The sequence below is a fragment of the Camelus bactrianus genome, chromosome 35, assembly GCF_048773025.1.
Source record: "Camelus bactrianus isolate YW-2024 breed Bactrian camel chromosome 35, ASM4877302v1, whole genome shotgun sequence".
In the NCBI taxonomy this organism is placed as follows: Eukaryota; Metazoa; Chordata; class Mammalia; order Artiodactyla; family Camelidae; genus Camelus; species Camelus bactrianus.
Window position 1 is genome coordinate 21,821,208 of NC_133573.1, and position 22,529 is coordinate 21,843,736.

Genomic DNA, 22,529 nt, shown 5'->3' on the forward strand with positions numbered 1-22,529 from the left:
CCCATCCAGCAGTGGAATCTATCCTTCACCCCCCCAGGAATGTGGGCTAGCCTTGTGACTTACTTTGACTAATTGGACAAGGTGGAGGTAATGCTGTACAAGTTTTGGAATTCAGGCCTTGGAAAACTCTGCAACTTCCACCTTTGTCCTCTTGGAACGCTATGCTACAAAGAAGGCCCGGATCAAAGATTGTGAGGAGAGAGAGGGGCCCCGCTGTATCAGCTGCTCCCGCTGATCCCAGCTCCCAGCACACCCACCAGCTGAATGTCACTACATGAATGAACCCAGGTAAAATCAGCAGAAGAAACACAGCCAACAGAATCATGAAAAATAATAAAACGTGTTGTTTTAAGCCAGTAAGCTTTGAGGTGTTTGGTTACACAGCAATAGGTAATCATACTTGTCTTTTTTTTTTTTTTTTTCAAATTTTTTTGGATAATCAGGTCTATTTTTATTTATTTATTTATTTATTTATTTATTTATTAGAGAAAGTACTGGGGATTGAACCCAGGACCTCATGCATGCTAAGCATGTGCTCTGCCACTGAGTTATACCCTCCCCCCATCATACTTGTTAGCTGCAATTATTACAATCATATAAAGTTGAGAGGGAATTTGTTGATATAGCAAGGGTCTAAATCGTGAGCAAATTAAAGAGCTCTCAGGATTTTTAAGAGCCTGAGTATGTATATATGTATACGTAAAGCCATCACAGGCCCACAGTTACTATCTGCGTTTGTTATTGTGATAATTAATTTTCATCCCTGAGGCTGGTGAGACTTAAAGAAGTCACATTATTTTTATATCATCTGCACAACAACTGAGTGAAGCAGGCAGGGTGGTTATTATCCACATTTTAAAGATGAATAAACAGGCTCAGGAAGGCGACAGGAGTGTTGAGACCAACATGTGGCTTATAGAAGGGATATCCCTTGGGAAATGTCAATGAACCTTGTTTTTCTTAGTTGGAAAATTAAGGGATTGGATTAGAGGATTTCTGAAGTTCCTCTTCTCATGTCAGAGATCTCAAGCAGGGTCACATTAATCACAGTGGGTGGAGAGGAGTGGGTGTGTCCATCAGGAACAGAAGCTGAGAGACACCAGCCTGCATAAAGATTTAAAGGAAAGCCATTCATTCACTTCATTCATTCCACAATAACTTGCTGAGTGCTTTTTATGTGCCCAGCACTGCTCTAGGCATCAGAGGTATAGTGGTGAATAAATCCCACAAAACCTCTGCTTCTACGGGATTTACATTCTGGTGGGGGGTTTATGACAAGAAAACCGACACACTGATTTCAAATAGAGATAGGTGCTACGAAAAAAAGAAGTAACCTAATAAAGAGTGATGGCAGTGGGTGGGGAGGGCACTTTGGAATAGGTGGTCAGGGAAGGCCTCTCTGAGATGACATCTGACCAACTTGGGTTCAAATCCTGGTGCTGCTACTCATTAGCTATGTGACATTAGACAACCAAGTTACCTCTCTGAGTCTCAGTTTTCTCATCTGTTAAGTGGGGTGAATCAGAGGGTTGTGTAGAATCAATGAAGTAATGCACATAAAATATCTGGTACAGATAAGCCACTAAATAAATATTAACTTCCTTTAACTCTTCTCTCTTCCAGCCAGGGTGGCAAGCTCAGATGTGGTTGCAGTGTTCTTCAGTGGGGACACTGCTGGCAGTTGGGTGGGATAATCCTTCATTGTGCAGGACTACAGGTGTCCATTGCTGGACATTTAGCAGCCCTGGCCCCTACCAACTAAATGCTAATAGAATTCTCCCCACCCATTTTGACAACCCCAAACCATCCTTTATCTGTTAGCTTTTCTCAGTAACAAATCAGCCAAAGCTTAGTGGCTCAAAACACCCACAAAAATATTATTTCTCATGATACACTGGGTTGGGGTGTGGGTCTTCTACCCTGAGCCAAATTGACAGAGGGCGAATGGTCTAGAATGGCTTCCTTCCCATGTTGGAGCTGGGATGTCTGGGTCTCTCATCTAGGAGGCTAACCTGGGCTTCTTTACAAGGTGCTTGCCATGTTCCCAGCAGCAAGAGAAGGCAAGCCCCCCAATGTAAACATTTTTCAAGTCTCTGCTTACACTACCCATGCTGCTGGCCAAAGTCAGTCGATTTCAGATTCAAAGAGTAGACAGGTTGACTCTCGCTGGGCAGGGAGCTGCAAAGTCACCTAGCAAAGAAACACACATACACAATGAGAAAAATCTGTGGCCATTTTTATTCACAGTTTATCAAAGTCCATACTCTGGCTACAAATAATTCACATTCCTCCCATATGTGAAATATACTTATCCATGTCCCAAGACCCTCAAGACTCATACCAATTGTTGTTGCCTCAGACTTGAAGTAGTGACCTTGTGATCGTCATCAGATATGTGTGTGACTAAGGTTCTTTGGGTATGTGGCTAGTCTTTTTTTTTTTTTTAAACTGTGATGAAATATACATTACATAAAATTTACCATTTAACCATTTTTAAAATTGAGGTGTAGTTGATTTATAGCATTATATAAGTTTCAGGTGTACAACATAGTGTTCACAATTTTTAAAGGTTATACTCCACTTACAGTTATTATAAAATATTGGCTATATTCCTTGTGCTATACATTAGATCCTTGTATCTTATTTATTTTATACATAGTAGTACTTCTTAATCCCCTGGCCCTATCTTGCCCCTCCTTTCTTCTTCCCATTTAACCATTTCTAAGTGTACCACTTCAGTGGTATTAGGTACATTCATTCACATTGTTGTACAACTGTCACTACCATCCATCTCCAGAACTTTTTTCATCCTGCAAAACTAAAACTCTGTACATATTAAACAACAACTCCCTATTTTTCCCATCCCCACAGCCCCTGACAACGACCATTCTGCTTTCTGTCCATATATATTTGACTATTATATGTACCTCCTATGTATGGAATCATAGAGTATGTGTCTTGACTAGCTTATTTCACTTAGCTTAATGTCTTCAAATTTCATCCATGTTGAACCATGTGTTAGAATTTTCTTCCTTTTTGAGGCTGAATAATATTGCAAGATTGATGTACATACCATATTACATTTATCCAGCTGTGTACCTAGCAATCATTGGTTCATGGCAATCCAGAAATCCAGCTGGGCGAGGGTAGGCAGATTCCTCTACTGTGTGGACAGGGAATGTTCCGTGATTAGTTCCGCTCTGTGGAGTGGCTTCTTGGTCCACTGCTCTTTGAGGCCCTTAGTTCCACCCTTGGGGATCTTGACTTTACTTTCTGAGATATCTTATTTTCCATAAAAAAATGGCCTATGTTTGTAATTGATTAGTTTTCTCATCCTGCTTCCTGCCTGCAGAAACTTAGTGGCCAAGGGGTCTACTTGCAATTTGAATAATCTCATTGCTTTTTGGTCTAAGCAGATACAAGTCCCTTAAAAAACTTTGTGGGCTTTCTATGCATCAGATTTATAGTCTACTCCAATAGATAAAATTGTACCCATAATTCTTTTTGAGACAGGCCCACCCTTTAGACTTTTTCATAGCTCTTTTGGGATTAGGCTTCTTTGGGACCACGTTCTTAAGATTCCTAGAAGCCCTTTTGTCTAACTGAGAGTGTCTGTTAGGCACCAACTTTAATGTTGCTGAAGTTTTAGCAAAGAGTCTTATAGCCAAATCCTTTATTTAACCTTTACCCTGAGGCTGATTCTTACTCAGAGAAAATTTTGCTGCCTGAATCAGTTGGAGATGTGACACAGATTGTTTTCCAAGTCCTGGATTTTTTACTTCTAGATTCTACTTGAAAACCAGAGTTCCTTCTTTTGCCTTCTGCCCCCTCCCCTGCTTGTGGAACTTTGTTACATGCTGCTAGGAGTAACCAACTGATACTTACAAACCTTCTGTTTGGCAATCACTGCAGCTAGATCCAAAAGATCATTTAGGTACATTTTCTATCTTCTAAGGAACCAAAAGTGACAGCATTGCCAATTGTTTTACTGGTATGTTACACAAATCACCCTTCCAATCTGCAAAAACAGTTTTTCACCACTTTTCCAATCTCTACTGATGATCCTTTCCCTTACTTTTTCCAGCCTTTGCTAACAGTTTCCTTGATGCTCTTCTGGCATCTACCCATTGCCCCATCTCCAAACCAAAGCTACATCCTGTAAGTTTTGTTCTGGTTGCACTTCATTCCCAGCACCAATAATTGTGTCAATGAGAATTCAATCAGAGAAGCAGAGCCATCAAGAGCTTTGTGGGGAGGAGGGATTAGGAATTACAGACATTAGACAAATGTAAGAGAAACTAAAGAAGTGGAAGTCTGGGAGGGAACTTGAAGGATCAAAAGAAGAGTCATTATCCAGCCTGCCTGTAGCAATGGAGTGGGTAGACAAGCTGGAGCTGCAGAAAAATTTGAGAGGCCAAGCACTGTCCAAGCCCTGAAGTGGGACCACAAAGAGGGAGCTCATGGGCTGGTCTTGGGGAGGCTCTTTCCTCTGTGGGTCTGCATCCACACATCTGGTGGTTTACCTGGGGTTGCAGTTGGTCTTAGGGCCAACTGTTGGGAAGATGACCTGGATATAGAGTGAAGGAGAATAATGCCCAGCTGGGGACTGCTTAACACCTCTGAGTCTGTCCTTCACTGTTTCTGATTAATGACCTCCTGAAGAGAATGACTGCTGATTCACTTCTGCCTCCAATTTCACTCAAGTTCCTCTTCTGGCCAGGTCTAACTTGGAACACAGAGGAAAGGGGATTGTTGGAATCACAGTTAACTGAGTTGACAATAGCACAATCCTGCACACACCCTATACATTTTCCCATGCCTCCTGGGGAAATGGTACCATTTCACTTCAGGCCCATTGTGAGAGGCATAGAAGTACAGAAATCTAGGCATTTCTGTGTTGGTGGGGAGTGGACTGGAAGGGAGCGAGGGATAGTGCCATTTTGGTTTTGAATGATGGGTCCAACTCTCTTTTCTGCTGGAAAATAGAATACAGCATCACTATTCTTGGTGTTCAAGAATTACCTACAGCTGTGGTTTCCAAAACTTGATTTCACGTTAACCTCCAGGCCCCCTGTCACCTGCCTCCATCCAAACTGATCTTACTAAAGATACTAATGACCTCCTTGATGCTAAATCCAATGGACACGTTTTAGTGTTTATTGTATTTGATTTTTTTGGGGAGGGTGAGTGTTGACCATTTCCTCCTTCACATTCTTTCTTTCTGTGGACCCAACTATGGTTTCTTCTTTTGAGATTTCTTTTGTTCTGCCCATCCCTTAAATATTCATGTTAGGGCTGTAGCCAGGTTCTTTTCTATTCAGTGGTGTGCTGCAGCCGGCTTGCAGGAAATCTCCAGAACCAACTGGGTGCGCTTCTCTGCAAGTCCATTTTCGGTGATGACAAGTTAGTAGTTTGAAATTGACTGCAGTGGGAGTATTTACACCACAGACATCAGTAAATGCTACAAACCAGGACTTCTTTTGCTGGAGAGCTGATTGTTAAACACTTAACAGCACATCAGTGCTTCTCTTCTGGCTCTTCACGCTCTCCCTGGATAAGCTGCAGTTATAGCTTCAAGCACCATCTCTATAATGATCACTATCACATCTTTCATCTCCAGTTAAGATCTGTCTCTAGGCCCAGCTTTTCAAATACCTTCTGGCTTCCCTTGGCTGTTCCACACGCATATCATATTTCCCCCTAAAATAGCTCTTTTTTTTTTTAATTGTCTGTCTCAGTGAAAGGCACCATCCCTGCCCTCTTTCTCACGCCTCATCTCAGCACTCCTTATTCAAACAATCTTCAAATATGCTCAATTCCTACTCCAAGTCTGTCTCAAATCCATCTGCTCTTCCTCATACCCATTGCAACAACCCTGCATCAGAGTTTCTCTTCCAGAATACAGCAACAACGTCCTAACTGACTTTCTTGCTTTTGATTTTACCTTCTCCCAATTAGTTCCCTACACTGCAGCCAGAATGAGCTTTCAGAAGCACACATATGATCATGTCACTGCCTTGTTTCAAACACCTCAAAGGCTTTCTATCACTTTCAGGATAAAAGTCCACTTTAATTTACACGGTGCACAGATTCATTTCGATCAGGCCCTCTTACCTGTTCAGCTTTGTGGCTTATCACAACTTCCCCTGAAATTTTTCATTCTAGCCATTTCACACCAAGACCTTTCACTTCTGGGGTTTTTAATGTGCAGGGCCCCCTATCCGAAATGTTCTGCCTCTGCCTCTCCGGTCACCTCCCTCATCCTTTACCTTAGAAATCACTTCTAATGTGTGACAGAGACAATGCTATGTGGTCACCAAGTCATTTCATTTTCTTCCTGGAGCCTAGGAAACGGACATGACCCATCTCTTTTGCATCTAGTTGGAGCCAGGTGGCTAGTCCCGGCTAATGGAATGTAAATGAAAGTTATGTGTGCTACTTCAAGGCCCAGGTGCCTGAGAATCTGATGTGTCTTTCCCCCCACACCTCCATCCCTGCACCCCGACCTGTGCCCTATACGCCAGCTGGATGGTGCTGAGGTGGCCTTGAAGTTGGTGTGATCACAACGCGGAAGCTGCCAGGGTCCCTGAGACACCTTTGGAGGAGAACACCAAGAAATCTGCCTGAGCTGAACAAAACATAAATATTTATTGTGTTAAGTCACTGACATGTAGAGGTGGTTTGTTTTATCAGCTGGCAATAAATGTCCTGATTAATGCAGTTTGTGAATCTGTTCCTACATCCCCTTTGAGGCTTGGTTGAATACTCCTCTATCTGTTCCCATAGTATTCTGTACTTATTCCTAATATGGAACTTCTCTTTAGATAACCTGAATGCCTCTTTTCTTGTTTCTTTCTGGTGGCTGTAAGGGGCTGTATCTTGTTCATGGCTGCCTAGCACAGCACCAGCACAACTGTCACTAGTTTGCCAGCTTGCCACACTAACATTTTTATATATAAAGAAAACTAATATCTTACTATTTTATATTAACTAGACATATTTTCAATCATTTCTAATAGTTTATTGAAGCCTCACATTTGCATGATGTCCAGAGTCTCTCTTTCAAAGTTGTCCTCTCTTCCCAATCAACCAAGGACAGCAGGGGCTTATTTAGTCCATAGGGATAAGTTCTGCTTTCAGACATCAGGCAGAGAAAGAGCTGGAGGATTGTATCAGTTCATCAGTTGGCTCTGGGTTAAGGGTGCTGCTCCTTCGGTCATGGATCTGTGATTTCACTGCACAAGAGTGGTTCTGCCCAGGTCTAGCCCCCATTGCTGGAAGGGTGCTCCTTCTTGTCCACATCTCTGCAGAGGCCCACATATGGGCTCCCAGTGAACAGCTCTTCTGGTTCACATTTATTTCCAGTCATTACTCCCAAGGCTGAACCACGGGGACAAGGTAGCTGGATCCATCCTCAGGTTCACACTCTATGGGTGCTCTTCCTCCTTGTGGCTTTCCAGGCCCTGCTATGGGGCCAGGGTCACCTGTGCAGAATTCTCCATCATGGTGATCTTCCCTCTGAAGCCTTTGATGATCTTTGTTCCCACCAGTTCTCAAGCCTTCAGAGTGGTTGCATGGACATTGACTCTTCCAGGGAAGGGATCAGGATTGGATCACTCTCCTCCCTGGGTATACCTTGGACCCCTGCAAATTCACAAACAGTGACCACCTCTGTATACCAAGCTTTGAGGGACAGCCTTTTTCAGGCCATAAAAGGTCCCCTTACATTTTCTCCCAGAGTAGCAGGTTCCTATTCATTATATATTTATATATTCAATAAAGGCCACTCAGATTTTTCCCGAACAAAAAGCAAATACAATCTAAAGTGACTTTCTTTGTTCAGTTAAGCCAGCAGTTCTCAAACTGGCCTCAGGATCCCTTTTTACTCTTAAAAATTACTGAAATTTTATTTTGGGGGTTCTGTTTATATTTATTATATTAGAAATTAAAATAGAGAAACTTAAAAAAAGCATATTCATTAGTTCATTTAAAAATAACAATAATAAACCCTATAAAATGTACATTACCCTATATAATGTAAATAAAATATATTTTATGAAAATAGCTATATCTTCCAAAATAAAAAGGATTTGGTGAGAAGAGTCATGTTGTTTAACATTTTTGTAAATCTCCTTACTATCTGGTCTAATAGAGGGCACTGGATTCTCATATTTGCTACTGCATTCAATCTGTTGCAATGTATTGTTTTGGTTGAAGTACTTGGAAAATGAATGAGTATTTTAGTAGCCTTTTTAGATAATCATAGATATTATTCTTTGATACCACATCAAAATGTGACAAATGGTAGTTTCTTAATATTTAGTTGCAGAGAAGAGTCTTAAATTACATCAAACCCATTGATCAGCAGCACTATATACAATAGACAAGACATGGAAACAACCCAAATATCCAGCAACAGATGGCTGGATAAAGAAGATATGGTACATATATATATATACAATGGAACACTACTCAGCCATAAATAAGAATAAAATAATGCCATTTGCAGCAATATGGATGGACCTGGAGATCGTCATTCTAAGTGAAGTAAGCCAGAAAGAGAAAGAAAAATGCCATATGGTATCACTTATATGTGGAATCTAAAAAATAAAAAGGACACAAATGGACTACTTATTATTTATAACTTAGATGATTGATTTCTTGAATGTTTAAGCACATTTGACTGTCTTTTATGATTGGATTACCACATTCTGTTGGTTCTTATTTTGTGGTTGGCTTTGATAACTATGTAAGTTTAAAAATCTAAGGCTCTAATCTGTTCTTAGAAACAATAATCAGGGGGTGGGGATAGCTCAGTGGTAAAGCACATGCTTAGCATGCACGAGGTCCTGAGTTCAATCCCCAGTACCTCCATTAAATAATTAAAAAAAATAAAAAATAAAATAAAAAGAAACAATGATCAGTACATATATGTAAACTAAAAAAAATACGTGCAGGAAAAAAAAGAGACAACAAGCATTTCAATAAAAACAACCAAAAAGCAATAAACAAACAAACAAACAAAAAAAATTGATCTATTTTGCATTTTGAATGGATCTTTGACCCGTACATAATTTTGTCACCTGTTGCATTGGTCCTAGGGGAAATACTGGTCCATTGAATTGTGCAGACCTTCCAGATGTTAACACACTTCTTTAAACAACATTAAAATAATCCTATTGTTATTATCATCCTTGGTCTCATCAGAAAACCCTTACATATTGGGAAACTGTTAAGCTTACAATGGCTGCTAGAAGTTTTCCAAAATTCTAATATTCACTTAAAAGCTCATATTTTATCACTGGCAACAAACACTGTCAGTTGTTTTCCTTCAAGTGACAGGCTCACTTCATTTATGTTTGAGAAAATGTGCCAAATACCCAAGTCAAAATAATCATAGTATGTCTGTCAAGTCTTTCGAGTAAAAACGGTGTTCTATGAAAAAGCTGCTGGTTCAGCTCAGGCCTCAAACAAATCACACAAGTGCTTTCCTCTGAGGAAACCATCCTACTCGGGTATGAAGCAGAAGTGTTTTATTTCCATTTAGTCACATAGAATATTTTAAAATATGTATAGTGAGGGTTGAGATTTAGTATAATGATTTTAAGTAAAAGTGGCTTTATTTTTATCCATTATCTATCTTTTAAAATTTTGTTTTTTGTTTTTACTGTGAGTGCATAATAATAAAGAATACAATGAATACCAGTACAGGTTGGTGCTAAGTGGCCAGCATTTTTATCTACCTTTGCTTTTGTAACATCAATGTAAATGGAAATAGTGGGAAAAAGGCAAATGACATTTTGGTAATATTATGAAAATAGCTTTGACCCTGCAGATCCTCGGGTAGTGAAGGACAAGGACAGGATGCTCACAGAGGTCATATGTAGTTTCAGAGCTTTGGATGACTTGGTGGCTGTGGCTGACTGCTGGTTCCACTGGGATGGAGGCAGCTGGGACTAATACATGAAAGTTTTTGATTGTGCACTAAGCAGTAGAAAAGACTTCTGCATTTATGTTACTAGTTTAAAAAAAGTTAAAAAAATTTGGGGGGGAGGTAATTAGGTTTACTTATTTACTTATTTTTGGAGGAGGTACTGGGGTTTGACCCCAGGACCTTGTGTACGCTAAGCATGTACTCTACCACTTGAGCTATACCCTTTCCCCACCATTTGTGTTACCATTAAAGAAGGTTTTGCAAAGAGCTCTAAGATCAGGACAGGGAACTTTAATGGAAAAAATAGACTGAGTTAGAGCCAGTGACTACTGCTACTGTTTACAGTGATGTGTAGCATATGTAGAAGCAAGACTCAGGGTTGAGCCTAAGAACCAAGCAAAATCATGATTGCAGAATAGGAGGTGACTAGGAGAGATGCTGATCCCTGCTTCCCCTCAAGAATCCTTGGGGATATTGCCAGGGACACTAGATTTCCCCCTGTACACAGGAGGGGACAGGGAGACATTTTAATAAAAATCTTTTTCCTTCATCTCCCTTGTAAATGTCTTCTTGCTTAAAAAAATCTTATGTGATTGCTTATTCTTTATTTTTTGAACCTATACTATGTACACATGGCATAAAATTCAAAAAGGAAAAAAAGGTATACAGTGAAAAATAAGCATTATTCTCTCCTCAATTTCCTAGCTATTCAGGCTTCCACAGTTATCAGCTTCTTGTATATCCTTCAGGAGACATTGCAAGCATTTTTATGAACAGGTGAGTTTATACATTATGTTTCTCCTCAATCTTCTGCATAACTTTTTTTTCACATAATGATATGTCGTGTATTTCTTTTAATATCTCCACATAGAGAGGTTTTTTTTTTCTTTTAAATTTTGGCTGCATAGTACTTTGTGGTCAGAAATAACATCACTTCTAATTATGACACCCTTCTTTTACTTCAGGTGTGTAGAACTTGCCTCAGTCCACAAGTTACTATATTAGTAAACCAGTTAGAAACGATAACCAGATATGATTGTAACTGATATTTCATACTTAAGATCTATTTAATAATAGCTTTTCTCAATAAAGAAGAAAAGAATAAGATCCAGCTATATGAATTATGATCCTTCTACCTTACAGGTTTTTTTTTTAAATTGAGGTATAGTCGGTTTACAATGTTGTGTTAATTTCTGACTTACAGCATAGTGATTCAGTTATATTTATATTCATTTTCACATTCTTTTTCATTATAGGCTATTATAAGGTATTGGATATAGTTCCCTGTGCTATACAGCAGGACCTTGTTGTTTATCTATTTTATATATAGTAGTTTGTATCTGCTAATTCCAAACTCCTAAATTATCCCTCCCTCTTTTTTCCACTCTGGTAACCAAAAGTTTGTTTTCTTCCTCCTTCTTCCTCTTCTTCTTCCCCTTTGATTGTTGAGATTTACTGAAAATATTAAACCACAGCAGAAAGATTCAAACAACTCCACTTGGTGGTTTGAAATTCACTGTAACTGTAGGCTAAGTGATCTGCAGGTTGGACAGACTGCCAAAGTCCAAAAGCTTCAGCATTTCCTTAGTGTCAGGATCTACTTCAATTGATCTCCCGATCCAGGGCTGAGACCTCAGGAACATGATTATCCCTCTCTCTCTCTCCCTGCAGCTTGATGGGGTACCTCTCGCTGGGTCTCTCTGAATCAGCTTCACAGATGTGTGACACAGCCTGCTATCTTGTTGTGGAACTTCTTGCTGGGAATAACGGCGATCTCCTTGCACACACGTGTGCTGATGTGGAATTTGTTGCACAGGAATGTTTAGCACGTCTCAGTGATGGCCTGGGCCACCTTCCCTATGGTTTTGGTGTGAACATGGCCCATGTTGGCAGGTCCTTGGTAAAAGACGAAACATAAGTTTGTTTTCTATGTCTGTGAGTCTTTTTCTGTTTTGTAAAGAAGTTCATTTGTGCCATTTTTTTTTAGATTCCATATATAAGTGATATTGCATGGTATTTTTATTTCTCTTCCTGGCTTACTTCACTTAGTATGACAATCTCCAGGTCCATCCATGTTGCTGCAGATGGCATTATTTTGTTCTTTTTTCATGGCTGAGCAGTATTCCATTGTACATATCACAACGTCTTTATCCAATCACCTGTCAGTGGACATTTAGGTTACTCTCATGTGTTGGCTATTGTAAATAGTGCTGCTGTGAACATTGGGGTGCATGTATCTTTTCAAATTTAGAGTTTCCTCTTGATATATCACCAGAAGTGAGACTGCTGGATCATATAGTCTACTTTTAGTTTTTTTAAAAAAAATCTCCATACTGTTTTTCATAACGACTACACCAAACTACATTCTCATCAACAGGGTAGGAGGGTTCCCTTTTCTTCACACCCTCTCCAGCATTTATCGTTTATGGACTTTTTAATGATGGCCATTCTGACTGGTGTGAGATGACATCTCACTGTAGTTTTGATTCGCATCTCTCTGATAATTAGTGCTACTGAGCATTTTTTCATGTGCCTATTGGCCATTGTATGTCTTCATTGAAGAAATGCTTGTATCAGTCTTCTGCCCATTTTTTTGATTAGGTTATTTGTTTGTTTGTTTGTTTGTTATTGAGTTGTATGAGCTGTTTGTATATTCTGGAAATTAAGCCCTTGTCAGTTGCATCATTTGCAAATATTTTCTCCCATTCTGTAGGTTGTCTTTTCATTTTCTTTATAGTTTCCTTTGCTGTGCAAAAGCTTGTAAGTTTAATTAGGTCCCATTTATTCATTTTTGCTTTTATTTCTATTGCCTGGGTAGACTGCTCTAGGAGAACGTTGCTAAGATTTACGCCAGAGAATTTTTTGCCTGTGTTTTCTTCTAGGAGGTTTATAGTATCTTGTCTTATGCTTAGGCCTTTAAGTCATTTTGAGTTTATTTTTGTGTATGGTGTGAGGGAGTATTCTAACTACATTGATTTACATGAGGCTGTCCAGCTTTCCCAATACCACTTGGCAAAGAGGCTGTCTTTTCTCCATTGTATATTCTTGCCTCCTTTTTGAAGATTAATTAACGATAGGTGTGTGGGTTTATTTCTGGGCTCTCTATTCTGTTCCATTGATCCATATGTCTGTTTTTGTGCCAATATCATGCTATTTTGATTACTGTAGCTCTGTAGTAGTGTCTGAAGTCTGAAGTCTGAAGTCTGAAGTCTGTTATTCCTCCAGCTTCACTCTTTTTCTTCAGTATTGCTTTGGAAATTCTGGGTCTTTTGTGATTCTATATAAATTTTATGATTATTTGTTCTAGTTCTGTGAAAAATGTCCTGGATATTTTGATAGGAATTGTATTAAATCTGCAGATTGCTTAGGGTAGTATGGCCATACAGGCTACTTTGAAGGGACAAACTAGTAAGGCTAACTATGCATGGGAGCTGAGAGAGGGGGCTGGAGGGGAGGAGCACACACACTGTGACCCACTGTGCCATAGAGGTTATCTCTAGGCTCACACTGTTCTTTACTGCTGTTCTTAAAGAAAATGTTCATTCTGCTGCAGCTAACTAGCCTCCATCTTCTATACCAAATACTATTCCACGCCACGGAAGTGCTGTGCAGTAACTCCCCAGTAGCACCTTATACCACATAGAAGCCTTTAAATCTCTAATCTGAAGGTGTCACAGTAAAGAAATGTAAACACCTAGGAAAAGAAAAATGTAATTACCTGATGAAGTCATCTATGTCCATGGAATGGGCCTGCTTGTCACTAAAATCTGTGCTGGTTAGGATTTGCTGTGTTTTATCTGGTAGGCTGAAATCTTCTGGTATTATCTAGCAATATAAGATTCAAAATAAATAAACAATATGTCTTTTAAAAAAGAAGTACCATCATTTATTTAATCCTTTTTTTTGATGACATCACTTTTTTAAATTGAAGTTAAGGACAGAGGCCGGTCACATTCAGAGAGCAACAGGCCCCATCCAGATGTTAAAATCACCCTTCTCTTTCTTGATCAGCCATCTCCTAATTTCAGGTGATTTCCACAAGTTCTCTGGAACCATCTGAAACTGTCCTTTGAGGAGATCCACAACACCACCAGGTGACAAGAGCTTGACCAGATGCACAGCTGGACACATGTCACTCGATGTCATCATCATCAAACTCATTACAAAAGTCTGCATGAACTGCCTTTTCATTGGCTGTCAAGTCCATCAGGAACCTGGTGCTGCCTCCTGCCTCGTCCAGGTCCACATAGGGCCCGGTGCCCTCTGGGAACATCTCGTCCACTGCTGGCTTCAGCCTATTTAATTCTTTTTTAAAGGAAACTTATATTTTCTAATATTTTACTTATAAATAAAGCTATAATAAATATCCTTGTACTTGTATAATTTTGCAAATGTGCTGTTTTTTAATTAAAAATTATCAGTTTATTTTTTATTGAGATATAGTTAACTTACAATATTTTAAAATTAAAAAAACCTATTTTTGTGCTAATATGTTTATAGGATAAATCCCTAAGAGTTGAATTGCTAGGACAAATATAGGTGTGGTTAAAATTTCAGTCACTACTGTCAAGTTACCCTCTAGACAGGCTGTACCAGCCAATGTACACGTCTACAAGCTAATTTTAATCTTGAAGTACAGACTGACTCTGCATGACTGAAGGATTTAGGGGTAGCCAGGCAGCTGAATTTTGGGTTACATATAGGTAACCTGTCTGTTAGGTATATCTTTGGAAACTTTCACACCTATGGCTACTCTTATGAATCATACCAGGTGGGCGTCGGATATCTTGGAATGCTCTTCATTAATTTCTTTTGCTAGTTTCATGTACTCTGTCCACTCTTTAAGCTTCTTCCCTTCTTGGTTGTGTATTTCCCTGGGTGATTTGATTCTTTCTATGGCTTCACGCTTCACAGATGCCTTGGAGATCTATACATTCAGATGCAAACCCATGTACTCTTTGTTCCCCTATATCTACCTTTCTATACATGCTAGGAAAGTCCAAGATGAAGACAGGAGTGAATTTTGATGTATTTGAGGGAAAAAAAGAAATATTCTATCCTGTATGAGGATGGACTGGTGTATAAGCCTTAAGAGAAGCCAATGACTGATCAAGATTGAACAGCCACAATAAGTTGCCTCAGTTTGATATCTCAGCTTTACATAGAAGGGTAAAAAAATCATAACCTCAAGGACCTAGCTGGAAAGGAAAATAAAATTAGTGACTTGACCACTGCCAGAGCTTTGTGATGGGCCTCCTGGGCTCCAGTTTATTCCTTTATAATCCATCCTCCAGCCCACTGTGAGTGAGAGTTATCTTTCTAAAATACAACTCCTATCCCTGGCTTCAATGTCTTGCTTTTCTGGCTTCCAGAATAAAACCTACATGATTTAGGACAAAGTCATTAGACATCTGGAATCCTGCCTTCCCTCCGAGCTGCATTTTTTTTCTATCATTTCCTCCCACCCATCCCAGATGCCCTCATCCTGAGTGCAACAGCGACACTGAACTTTTGCTGTTTGATGCCTCCTTTTCCTTCCTGGTTCACCCAGTGAATGGAAATCTGGTTGAATGGTAACCTCTATGAATTCTCTTCTTCTCTTCTCATAAAGATTCCTGGAGACAGAGCTCATCACTCTCTGCATGGCCAGGGATGTGAGTGCACACTTGTATTACTGCACTCATCACACAGCTCAATGGTCATCCAACTAGGTCTGTTACCCTGCTTGACATGCACTCCCATGAGACCTGGGGCCACAGGCGCTAGTCATCCTCATAGTCCCAACAATGCACAACGCCTGGCACATATTAGGCACTAAATACACATTTACTGACTCAGTGACTGAGACCCCCCGGCTTAGAGTTACATATGTGATTCAGGGAAAATCCTTTATTCTCACCTGGGATCAGTATTCTTTATTTGTAAAAATGGTCCCTTCCTTTCTTAAAATTTGTTATCCTAGGGTAATAGATATGTCTCAACTCTTGAAATTAAAAATTAGCAAGTATTCCTTTTCCTCTTTCAGTGACTATATTACTATGAATTACACACTTCATTACTATGAAATCTGATGGGTGGCCTGCTTTCTTTTCTTATAGTCACTGGCCATTTCAGGTTTGCTGTTTTGCTGAGTGTGAGATATACAGATCTGCCACACCATAATCAAAGAGCTGGATGCAGCCGCATTAGTTATTCAAGGCAGTACCAGAACTCCTTTAATGTATGTGAACGTCTGTCTCATATTTTCCTGGTATTTCCCCTTTGAATTTCACCCCCCAGCTTTATTAAAGTATGGTTGACAAATAAAACACACACATACACATAGACATGTGTGTATGTCTCTCTCTCTCTCTCTATATATATATATTTAAGTTGTATACCACAGTGTTTTTGTTGAACATTTTTACTGTGGTAAAATATACATAACATAAAATTGATCATTTTAGCCATTTTTAAGTGTTCCCCCTTAAATTTTACTGGCAAATAATTTCTTTTTTAAAAAATTTTTTATTTATTTATTATTGTAACATTTAAGTATTTTGGCAGGGGGTTGCATAATTAGGTTTATTTATTTTTATAGGAGGTACTGGGGATTGAACCTTGGACCTCATGCATGCTAACCATGCACTCTACCACTTGAGCTATATACCCTCCCCCTACTGGCAAATAATTTCAAGGACATCATTCCAATTCTCTCCCTCCACCATCATTAAATAATACATTGAATACCTATCTATATCAATATACAGATTTCTCTACAGCCAGTGAAAATCTGTATATTGTCTGAGAAGTCCATTACTTGGAATGAACAAGTATACGATGTTTCAGACCATTTTGTTTATGAGAATGCAACGACAACACACAGCTAAACGTTTATATAGACTTGAGCACTTTAAAAGGAGATTGCTACCCAAAGCCAAGATAAATGTTTTGATGAGGAATGAAAGATTAATCTTAAAATGTGTGAGAACAGTTTGAACTTTGATTGGGTTTTGAAAATAGTCTTTCAGCTTCTTTCTTTACATTTTACTCCTAGTTTCTGTAGATACATATAGGCTGGTCGGAAAAGTAAATGCAATAATTAAAACATGATGTTTTGAGTTTCTGTTTTCTCTCTTACCTGGTATACCCTAAATTTCAGAAAAAAATTATTTTCTTAAATCACTTTTACTTATCATGAGAAGTCACATTCTTCAGAGTGAAAACAACTTTAAAAGATAACCATCAATGATCAAATCTGAGAAGGCATTCCAATGGAAAAATGTTCCTGCTCTCTTTCTGAACTATTGTCATGCTGTTCAGGTTTAAGCAAGGCAGGTTTCTTCCCATTTCATAGCTGGGGGATGTTAGAGTAAACCAGTCCAGCTGTTTTTGTATAAAATGATTTTAAAAAATCCTGGTGACCTTTTTCTGCCCTCAAATAACTTTAAGAACAGTTGGACATAAAAACTTCAAACTTTACATATTCATGGCCCTCTGAGGAATACAATCATTGTTAGTTTGAGAAAAAGCTGAGTATTTTTTTGAGTTGGAAAGCTCTAATATTACATGTTTGCACATGCTTGGTACGTTACTCTTAGTCTGCTGATGAAAATTGATATGAGACTTTTATAGCATATGTGTAGATGCTGGTTTTTTACTTTATTTACCATGTCACAGAACTTACAAAGGCATATGGAATTTATGCTGTAACCTTTATATTGAAGTTAAAACTTTACATCTGTTCAGCAATATAAAAACAGAGATCCTACTAGGACACTGCAGAATTCATATAGAAAACCTTACAGTGGTGCCTCCAAGAACTGATCTCAGCTATGTTCATTCCCCATCAAAGGCGGCCTGAGTGTTCTGGCACTCCATGGGAAAGGGTTTTTTTTTTGGAAGGCTCCATAAAAGATTTTCACACACATTCCAGATAAAGCCTTAAGCAAAGACTATTGATTGCTAGTGTGGTCAGGCTTCTGACACCTGGGGTTTAAAAATAACTTTCATCAGTGTTCCATTTAGTACATGGAAGGTATTTAATTCTTCATTGCCTCATATATAACCCCCTGAATGTTTGGATACCACCCAAAATCCAAGCTCTTTGTATCATCCTCTCTTCTGGCTTGAGTTCCATGTTATTATACATTCTCTTTCCCCCATTCATCTTCCAGCTGTTGTACTCTGATCTCTGGAATCTCTTCCATCATAAGCAAAGCCTCCTATACCCTAAGCCTCTTTCCAGAAGTCTTCCCCCATTTACTCAAAGAGATGCTGCTCCTTCGTTCTACATCCCTTAGAGTTGCCAGCAGTGTTATTTTCCTGGTAATCTCCATCCCTCTAAAAAACATTGTAATACCAAAGTAATAAAAGAAAATAAAAATAAAAACTCTCCTTAACCCCCAAACAGTCGATAATGTATTTTTGAGTATATCCTTCAGAATATGGGTATGATTACACTATATGTATTTTTTCCCCTGATAACAATATACTGTAAGTTTCCTTTAAAAATTTTACTGTGAATTATTTCAAATATAGAGAAAAAACATAAGGAACTCTTTCATATCCACTAGCTGGTTTTATGAATTTGAATAGACAATCTACTGAATATCTTCTGCTTACCCCTGCAGGTTCATTCTTTACCTCTCTGCACCCTGCAGAGGGCCCTAGGAGGATGGCTAGTCTGCACTGGTCCACTGCCTCACTCTGGCTCCCAACTGGTTTAGTCCATGGGAGGAACCTGCAGGAGGGGATCAGATTGAAGGGTGGGAGGTCAGTGAGGTCACGGCATTTATTCCTTCTACCCTCCAGCTCCAGCCTGGCTTGTTGCTGTCTGTTGGCTGAATCCTTTTACTGAAAGCCCTGGTTCATATAGGATGGTTGCCTCCACCTAGTTCCTCTCTCTCTGGGTTCTCATATCCTTTCATGCCTATGGTTGAAACAGCTCTCTGCTGTGATCTGCTGCCCTTATCAGTTTCCTCAAATGCTGTCTACAGCTGTTATGGGTTCAGTGGTGTCCCTTCCAAATTCGTACGTTGAAGTCCTAACCCCCAGTACCTCAGAAAGTGATCTTATTTGGAGGTAGGATCTTTATAGCGAGAATCAAATTAAAGTGAGGTCATCAAGGCTGGGCCCTGATCCAAGATGACCGGTGTCCTTCTAGAAAGGAGAAATGTGCACCCAGAGACAGAGACACAGAGGGAAGATGGGAAGGCACAGGGACAAGAGGGCCATAGACAAGCCAAGGAGAGAGGCCTGGAACAGATCCTCCCCTCACAGTCCTCAGAAGAAATCAACCTTGCTGACACCTTGATTTTGGACTTCCAGCCTCCAAAACTGTATGACAATAAAATCCTGCTGTTTAAGCCACCCTGCCTGTGGTATTTTATAACAGCAGCACCAAGTACAACACATTTATAAATAGTCCCTTCACATGTCAACATTTAATTATCCAGCATGAGTGTGATGTCTGCTTCCTGTTAGAAGCCAACTGGTCTAGGCCCATAATCTATCAATCTATGCTTTATTTGCTTCAGATATTTTTTTTCTGTTAAGAAATTGAACACTGCGGATTCCTGAACCGCTTTCATGTCGGTACATATGTTTGCACAACACTCTGAACACACTTAAGCAGCTTGGTCTGGAGAACTCCTCTGCCCATGTCTAGACCGTTTCCACCCACATGGAGGTAGGACTCCTCTGGAGCTGTCTGTCCCTCCAGGGTGCTGCGATTCATCGGCTACTTTGACCAAAATCACCCATGGAATCATTTGGTAACAGTGCTGTATCTGTGCATATGCATGTTTTAAATACCCTCAAATTAGACCAGTAAGCAATTGCTGGCTTACTGACAACCATCACATCTGTTTTGTGGAAATCACTTTTATTGTAAAGAGGCAATATGTTTGTCTTAGCATTTCACCTCAGGCCTTCACTTTCTAAATTGCTATTTCCTTATTTGTTTCCAGTAATTCATTAAATCCAATTTTTTAAAATAAAAGAACATGACCAAAGAAGAGGAAACTTTTGGTGTTCCTGACTTTTATAGAGGAAACAAAACTGCAAAAAGCTTTCCACTGGAAATACTCTATAAAAACAAATAAAACTCTTCGCCAAATTAAATTTTAGCAATGTTGAAGGTAGTGAAATCAAGTTTCACGCTCACTTCCTTACTTTGGATAATTAGCAAAGCACGTCCTTTGAACAGAGTTAACTGAAGAAGAATGAGCAGTTTAGAAAAAAAGAAATTTAACAGCCTTGGGGAAAATATAGCTGGAAATTGCAAATTCAATCCATATTACATTTTGAGCTACTGAATGTGATCTGACTGCATGGAAGAGTGGCCTGGTAAATCCCTCCAACCATCGTCCATCTTTAAAACATGGCACTGAAAGCAATACTTGTCACTTAGGTTAGTATTTCACTGTGGCTTTCAAGATAATATGCTGTCCACTTTTTAATAACATTTAACATGTTCATCTCCCTTTGACTGAGCACTTATAGCAAAATTATTAGTGTTTATGGCTTACTGCAGACTGTATTTATGCTGTTTCCAGAAGCCATTTTATCTGTTGGGGAAAAAAAAAATCCCACCGTAGGATTTCTAACCTTTTAGGCTAACGTCTGACTCTATTAGCTCCTAAAGAGAAGAACCATAAATAATCTTCCCATTTTACATTCTATGCTTTTAGCTAAAGCATTAATCACAGAGGTTTTTTTTTTTCCTTTGCCTCATGAGAAAAACCAGTCTTACAGTTTGAAAATTTGGTTTACAAAGTATGATTTTTAGGGAAGGCAGAGTGGGGGTTGGACAGAGAAAGAAGGGGTCTTTGGTGGGCTTTATGAGTAAAAAAGAAATTTTGGGAACAAATGGATCTTTTTCTTTCCAGGACCAAATAGTATCTCAGAGAGCTCCCAATAAATTGGGGGGAGGGGAATAAGGGTAACTCTTTCGGGTCATAAGGGTGTTATTTATTCATCACAGTAACAATGAACTTGAGTCATCCTGTGGCCATGAGCCGCTAATGTGGGTCTGGAAGAGCTTAGTGTTTTAATCTGCTGCATAGGATAACGTTAGAACAAGATCAAGGCTGATTAACTGTGTTTCTCTGAAATTCATGCACATACGTGAATTTAGTTATTGTTATCATTGTTTTTCTTGTCATTGAAATGACAGGTGTTCTTGGATGTATTTTATTCAGTAAATAGGCATTTCCTTTTTCTTACAAGGTATCATGGGGGAGCAGTTTTTAACAATTCCTGATTTCTCTCTTTTTTCAAAAGGCACCTACATCTTCCTTAGGAGTTAGCCTGGCAGGGCTTGATGGCACTCGTTCTGGTTCAGCCATTAGTTCCCTACACAATTTGCTTCTTCAGCTAGGTTTATGCCAGGTCAGAAACTCCTTTCTGAGCCTTGAAAGTTGCTTGTTTGATTCGCTTTTACCTGCTGACAAAATTTACCTTTTGACTTTGTTAATGCTTTTATACCACTTCTGATATGACTTAGGTTAGCTCAGACTTTGAAGGAACAATTTCAGTTGACTTGGATTAATAGCAGTAATAATTTACTAAATGGCAGTGTTATTCATCCTTAAATATATATTTATTCTTAAAGCCTACAATTTCTGTAATAGCTGTAAGTTGGAATAAAATGACTAAACTACCACATACTAATTTTTTCCTATGCTTCTCAAAATTGCTTTAAAAAAACCCCAAACAACACATTATATTTTCTTTCTACTTTTCATGAATCTTGAAGAATTTTATCACACTGTTTTAACTTCAGTAACTCTTTAATCTCATTCTGTTCACCATTAAGCTGCTGGTCTCTCATCACTTAAATATTTTTGTCCCCAAGAGACTCAGCTTAATTGATAAGCGAAGTAAAGCATTCTTTCCATCAAGAAATAGTGCATTTTTTTCTTTTCTGTTAATGTGAACTACAGATTCCCAATTTTCCTCCTTGCCTTGGCTATTTGGGTGCTCAGAACAAAAGGCTGTTCTCAATTTTTTTTAATGAGTTCACTTGCTTCAAAAAAATTTTTTTTCTTTTTTAAATGGAGGTAGTGGGGATTGAACCCAGGACCTGGTGCATGCAAAGCATGTGCTCTACCACTGAGCTATTACCCTCCCTCCCCTTCTAATTTTTAAAAACACTTTTCCTCTTTATTCCCCCGTCTTGATTCTGATTTTCTTTCTTTTGTGTTTCAAAACGTTACTGTAATGTCTTTGTTACTCTATAATCATTAAAAAAAAATGTGGTGGGCTACATATGAACATCTTTCTTTTTTTTTCACTGTTTAAGGAATTTTTATTTAAGCAAGAATTTTATAATCCAAATTATGCTTCCTTGCTCAGTTATCAATTCTGTTATTTAAAACAGAAGTGACATTAGGAGCTATTCCACAGTAAAGAATTACAAAATTAAAGAAAGGAATGCTTTAAATTTTTGTACTTTGCTGAAAATTCTTTTTTCCAGGATCTATAAAACATTAATTTGTTTTTATATTTTACTATTTTTTTTGTAGTTTTTTTTTTGTTGTTGTTGTTTTTAAACCAATATGTAATCTAGGACTAGCATTATGTTTGCTAGATCTGGCATTTGCTCGGTACC

At 38.8% G+C, this 22,529-nt stretch overlaps 2 pseudogenes; both read right to left on the reverse strand.

Moving 5' to 3' along the window:
• Nucleotides 1-11,418: 11,418 nt before the first annotated feature.
• Nucleotides 11,419-11,819, reverse strand: LOC123614774 (small ribosomal subunit protein eS17-like; annotated as a pseudogene).
• Nucleotides 11,820-13,965: 2,146 nt separating this feature from the next.
• On the reverse strand, nt 13,966-15,637 carry LOC123614787 (COP9 signalosome complex subunit 9 pseudogene; annotated as a pseudogene).
• Between the last annotated feature and the right edge of the window lie 6,892 nt (nt 15,638-22,529).